Source organism: Podarcis erhardii (genome assembly GCF_964252035.2).
Source record: "Podarcis erhardii genome assembly, chromosome: 3".
NCBI classification, from domain to species: domain Eukaryota; kingdom Metazoa; phylum Chordata; class Lepidosauria; order Squamata; family Lacertidae; genus Podarcis; species Podarcis erhardii.
Window position 1 is genome coordinate 117,860,129 of NC_138507.1, and position 6,334 is coordinate 117,866,462.

The 6,334-nt window shown below is 42.2% G+C and overlaps 1 long non-coding RNA gene across 2 annotated transcripts; it reads left to right on the forward strand.

The window, feature by feature from the left end:
* Positions 1-1,510: 1,510 nt before the first annotated feature.
* Positions 1,511-5,742, forward strand: LOC309338906. 2 transcript variants are annotated; one of them, XR_014155100.1, is made up of 3 exons: positions 1,511-1,751; positions 3,793-4,046; positions 5,522-5,742. It is a non-coding gene; the product is annotated as an uncharacterized lncRNA (long non-coding RNA). The 2 variants fall into 2 exon arrangements; XR_014155101.1 differs by lacking the exon at positions 1,511-1,751 and having other exon boundaries at positions 3,641-4,046.
* The last annotated feature ends 592 nt before the right edge of the window (positions 5,743-6,334 follow it).

A 6,334-nucleotide genomic window follows, 5' to 3' on the forward strand; every position in this document is an offset into this window, starting at 1 on the left:
GCTGAAGAGTAAAAAGCGAACTTTGTTATGAGGACTTTGCCGGTTACATTTGTTACAAATTAGATATAAATTGTTTAAAATAAGGAATAACAAGTTACTTTGACTGTTGGGTATGATCTGGAAGGAAACTGAGTAACTATAATCCCCCTAGAGCGGCTGTGGGACACTACAAGTATTGCTGGCATGGAATTTGAACTGGATTTTTTATCTCCTGGGAAACTGCAGAAATGGAACACTATTTTGTCTACAGAGGTCTCTACACTAAAGGAGACAATAGACTTATCTATTGAAGAATGGAAGGGACTTGACGTAAAGTTTTGTTCCTGAATAACAAAGCCTCTGTAGGAGATTTAGAAGCTTTTGGAATTGGAACATTTTTGCAGGAGAGCAGGAAAAGAAACTAGAGAAAAATGAGGAGAGAGAATAATAAGAACAACATGAACAATAAGAATTGGACAAAAAATGGACCTTTTTGAGATAGAGTTTCTTCCAAGACTGGACGCTCGAAACTAAAGATGATCAAAAAGACGGCAAAGACTATTTAAAAAGACGGCAAAGTGGACCTCTGAAGGATTTCGGCCTAGATGTGGGATCTCCAGGATGACAACAGGCATTGATGGACATTGGGGAACGCAACCGGGAAAGGGGGGAGGGAAATTTGGAATCCAAAGGGTGTTAAATTATACTTTATTCTTTTTTCTATTTTCTTTTATTTTAATCTGTTCTGCATATTAAAGAGGGGAACTCGTGGAAGGGAGCGGGGTTGATTTTAGGGGAGGGAAAAACATTCTTAACATTGGGTTAATTGTAATAAGTTTAAAACTTGGGGTAAGAACTTGTTGAATTTATTTGAAGGAATTGGAATACAAGAGGGGGTGGGGTGGGGAAGTCCTGGAAAGATGTTAATGAAAATAAGGTTATAGAATGGATGTTCTATTTCTTTTCTCTTTTTTGTTATATTTGAAAATGCTCAATAAATATTATTTAAAAAAAGAAGAAGAAAGAATAGACCTCCAGAACAAATTAAGCACCTTACCCGAGGTACCATTGTATCTGTATTTTTATATTTTGCCTTTGGTCATTATGAAAAAGGCAAGTAAGGCATCCCATTAAATAAATTGTGCCCATATGGAATGACCATCTAATCCAGCATCATGTTCTCACAGTGATCACATGTCCCTCTCAGGAACTAGGGCAGGAGTGATGGCACTGAGATTAGGGAAAGGGTTTGGGAGAGAGGGAGAAAGAGGACATGGAAAAAGGGATGCCCTGCAAATTTGGATTCCAGTCTCCTAAAACACAAAGTCCCATCAAACTCAGTAAGAAGTAAATGCATCATGATGAGCTGGACAATGAACCAGATTGCACAGGTCCTTCCTATGAGGTTGGAAAGAGCATGATAACTAAAGCTTGTAACTCAAAAGAATTCTCTTTCAGCAATAATATGGCAGAGCTAACCTAGAGTTGTACTTCTAAGCGTGATTCTAGGATTCCTCCACAAGCTGCAATATGAAAGAATGACCATTTTCAGCACAACCTACCCTCTTTCAACTTCATTTCAGGGTCAAGAGGCTCCTTGGCTTCATCCTCAGATGGTGGTTTGGGATTGGCCTGGACCTGGTAGACCAAGAAGGCAACAGCAAAGAGAACGTAGAGCATCTTCATGGTGGAAGATTGGCTGCAGTCGCAATGCTAATGGAAGGAAAAGGCTCAATGAAGAGAAGGGTGGAGAATCTATGGAAGCTTTGCTGGTATTTATACGGTTTATACCAGGAAAAGGGAAGAATGGTGTTAGGTTTCTGAGACTGCTGCCAAAAACAACTGTTGTCACTCAAGAATCCAAATCATTTCAAATACTTTCACTTTGCATTTTATGAAATGTTTGTGGGCACTGAAATTCTGATTCCCCAAACTATTGAGTGTTCAGACCCCTGGGCTCTCACTTGTGCGGTGATTGCCAAATCAACTGTTGACACTCAACAATCCAAATAATTTGAAATACTTTCATTTTGCATTTTGTAAAATGTTTGTGGGCACTGAAATTCTGATTCCCCAAACTATTATTCTCTTTGTTGTCATCTCAGCTATCTATTGACTTAACAACACCCAAGCTTACAGACTATCCTACAGGCCTTACAGAGTGTGGCCAGATTCAATCAATCACTCTCTTTATTATTGTCAATGACAGATATTCAGAAAGAAACATGTGATGTAACCCAATCCTGCATTGTAGGGGCTTTGACTCTTGGGGTCCCTTCCAACTTTAGAATTCTATGATTCATGTGTGTGGTGTGTGTGTGTGTGTGTGTGTGTGTGTGTGTGTGTGTGCATGTTTTATTTTATTTTTTATTTGCAGAGGACACCATCAACCATAACATCCTTCTGGACCGTCTAGAGGAGCTGGGAGCATTGTTATACAGTGGTTCCGCTCCTTCCTCCTGGACAGTGTTCAGAAAGTGAGGGGCTGAGTTTTCAGACCCCTGGGCTTTCACTTGTGGGGTGCCTCAGGGTTCTGTCCTCTCCCCCGTGCTTTTCAACATCTACATTCAGCCACTGGGAGAGATCATCAGGGGGGTTGGGCTGGGTGTTCATCAGTATGCAGATGATACCCAGCTCTACCTCTCTTTCAAATCAGCACCAGTGAAAGCAGTGAAGGTCCTGTATGAGTGTCTGGAGGCGGTTGGAGGATGGATGGCAGCTAACAGATTGAGGTTCAATCCTGACAAGACAGAAGTACTGTTTTGGGGGGACAGGAGGCGGGCAGGTGTGGTGGGCTCCCTGGTCCTGAATGGGGTAACTGTGCCCCTGAAGGAGCAGGTGCACAGCCTGGGAGTCATTTTGGACTCACTGCTGTCCATGGAAGCGCAGGTCAGTTCTGTGTCCAGGGCAGCTGTTTACTAGCTCCATCTGGTACGCAGGCTGAGACCCTACCTGCCGCAGACTGTCTTGCCAGTGTGGTGCATGCTCTAGTTATCTCTCGCTTGGACTACTGCAATGCACTCTATGTGGGACTACATTTGAAGGTGAGCAGGAAACTACAACTAATCCAGAATGTGGCAGCTAGACTGGTGACTTGGAGCGGCTGCTGAGACCACATAGCATCGGTCTTGAAAGACCTACACTGGCTCCCAGTACATTTCCAAGCACAATTCAAAGCGTTGGTACTGATCTTTAAAGCCCTAAACGGCCTCGGTCCAGTATACCTGAAGGAGCATCTTCACCTCCATCGTTTTGCCAGGACACTGAGGCAGAGGGCCTTCTGGCGGTTCCCTCATTGTGAGAAGCCGAGTTACAGGGAACCAGGCAGAGGGCCTTCTCGGTAGTGGCACCTGCCCTGTGGAATGCCCTCCCGCCAGATGTCAAAGGGAAAAACAACTACCAGACTTTGAGAAGACATCTGAAGGCAGCCTTGTTTAGGGAAGCTTTTAATGTTTAATAGATTATTGTATTTTAATATTCTGTTGGAAGCCGCCCAGAGTGGCTTGGGAAATCCAGCCAGATGGGTGGAGTATAAATATTATTATTATTATTATTATTATTATTATTATTATTATTATTTACAAAACAGGGAATTGGGAGAAAAACCCTTCCCCTCCTGAGACTATGGAAGGAGCTGCTGCCAGTCAGATTAGATGGGGGGGGGGAGCCTTTTACAAAGAAGCTTCCAGTCTTCCTAAAGTAAACTGTAACCCAAAAGCATTTCAAGAGCTTCTGAGTGGCCAACGTGAGCTGCCCTTCAAGAATGACGACATAGAATTGACTTAATCCTGTTACTAATTTCTTGGTGTTTAGCCAGAAGGGGGAAAAAATTGAATAAATAGTAAGATCTCTGCACACCTTTCCAGAAGTTCCAGAAACTCTCCGGTTCTTTACTTCCACCAGAAATTGGGGACACAGCTCAATCTCGAGTATGAAGACCCTTCACTTCATCTTTGTAGTCCTCTTCTTGGTTCTCCATAGCCAAGCCAGGCTAGATCTGTGGTCTACAGGCAAAGTGAAGGACAGCAAGGATCCTGAGACTGAGCGTGCTGCTTATCAGGCAGATGGTAAGCTGAGGGGTTCTTTCAGAACAACAACAACAACAAAAAGAGTGTATTTCACTGAGGAACTGTGGGTCCCACATTGTGTGAAAGATTTGTGCATTGCAGGGGTTGGATTAAATGACCTTTGGGTCCCTTGCAACTCGACAATTCTATGATTCTACGATTCTGTGATCCCATCAGGAGATATGATCTGCGTGATATCAGCATTGAATATTAATGTGGCAACACCTATGCTTTGGACTCCCCTTCCATTAAATTATATATTCAACAGGCAACTTTTTCGTTGTTCTGTTGGCACCTGTTGAAAATATTCCATTTCCAACAAGACTTCTTGGATGGATGATAGAATAGATAGATGATAGATGATAGCTAGATAGCTAGATAGCTAGATAGATATAGATAGATAGATAGATAGATAGATAGATAGATAGATAGATAGATAGATAGATGATAGATAGATAGATACATAGATAGATACATAGATGATAGATAGATAGATGATAGATAGATAGATAGATAGATGATAGATAGATAGATAGATAAATAGATAGATAGATAGATAGATAGATAGATGATAGATAGATAGATAGATAGATAGATAGATAGATGATAGATAGATAGATAGATAGATGATAGATAGATAGATAAATAGATAGATAGATAGATAGATAGATAGATAGATGATAGATAGATAGATAGATAGATAGATAGACAGATAGAAGATAGATAGATAGATAGATAGATAGATAGATAGATAGATAGATAGATAGATGATACATTAAATTTTGATTGATTTCGTATATGTTTTGTGGATTCAGGTAGGTAGCTGTGTTGGTCTGACACAGTCAAAATAAATAATAAATAAATAATAAATTGTTCAGAGGCCAACTAAGTTTGTTCTGGCTATAAGCTTTCATGTGCATGTACACTTCTTCAGATACACTGAAACAGAAGTCACCAGACCCTTATACAGTGGTACCTTGGGTTATGTACTTAATTTGTTCCGGAGGTCCCTTCTTAACCTGAAACAGTTCTTAACCTGAAGCACCACTTTAGCTAATGGGGCCTCCTGCTGCCGCCGCGCCACCGGAGCACGATTTCTGTTCTCATCCTGAAGCAAAGTTCTTAACCCGAGGTACTATTTCTGGGTTAGCGGAGTCTGTAACCTGAAGCATCTGTAACCCGAGGTACCACTGTATATAGTGGGAGGGTGGGGTGGGGATTTTCTCAGAAGGGTAGTGGGAGATGGGTGATTGACTCAATGGGTATGGTAAACCTGTTGACGACTGCTAATGACTGCATATGTTTTGTTGTATGACTGCATATGTTTTGCTGCATACATGTTTTGTTGTAGTGATTGCAAGGGATTCAACTCATGAGTCTCACCAAAGCACTTCCTCTCCTCTCCTCTCCTCCCCTGTGTGTCCTTTGCATGTTCCCAACACTATCATTGTTGCCTCCCCCGCCCCCCTTTCCAGCAGAGAATGGGCAGGCAGTTGCACCACCACCGGACAGGAAAATCTATTGCCTCTGGCCTTGGGGATACTGCTTACTGCGGAAGCTACGGTGTGCCTCAGGCTTTGTGATGAAGGAGACATTCAACAACTGCCCAAATACCCGCACCCTGAAGTGCTGCGTTCTGTGAAAAACTGGGATGAAGTTGCAAAATACCCCGGGAGAATTAAATTAATTAAATTAATCACTTTGATGTTGTTGATTTGTTGTGCCTGGTTCCTGACACCAGTCCCCTCTTTTAATTTGTGTAATATGTTTATGTTGGGCTGGATCTTTTGAAGCAAGGTTGAATGATCAACTGCCAGGGATGGTTTATCTTTGATTCCTGCATTGCAGAGGACTAGACTGGATGACCCCTGGCTTTCCTTCCAACACTACGGTTTTGTGATTCTTCTATTAGGGCCTGATTGGTGAATTTGGACAGGAACTCAACAGGCTTGCTGAATTGAAACATTTGTACGTTCAAGTGATCACTTGTTATATGGTACAACATCCTTTTTTTAAGTCAAACTTACAATCAAGCCACTGCAAAATAAGGAAGCTGGTTTAAATTCCGTTACAAGCCAGTTGCAAGGGACCAAGAACTCCCTTGTGGGCTGCAGGTATTGGGGGGGGTGTTCAAAAAGTTTTGATAGATGTTACTGAGATTTCGGAAGAAGTAGAAATGCTTCCAAACTCATACCGTCCAACATTTTCTGACCCCAAACCAGGATGCAAGTCTTCCGGGACACACTCCTGGACAAGTCACATGACCCACGCCTCACACTCACCCCCCC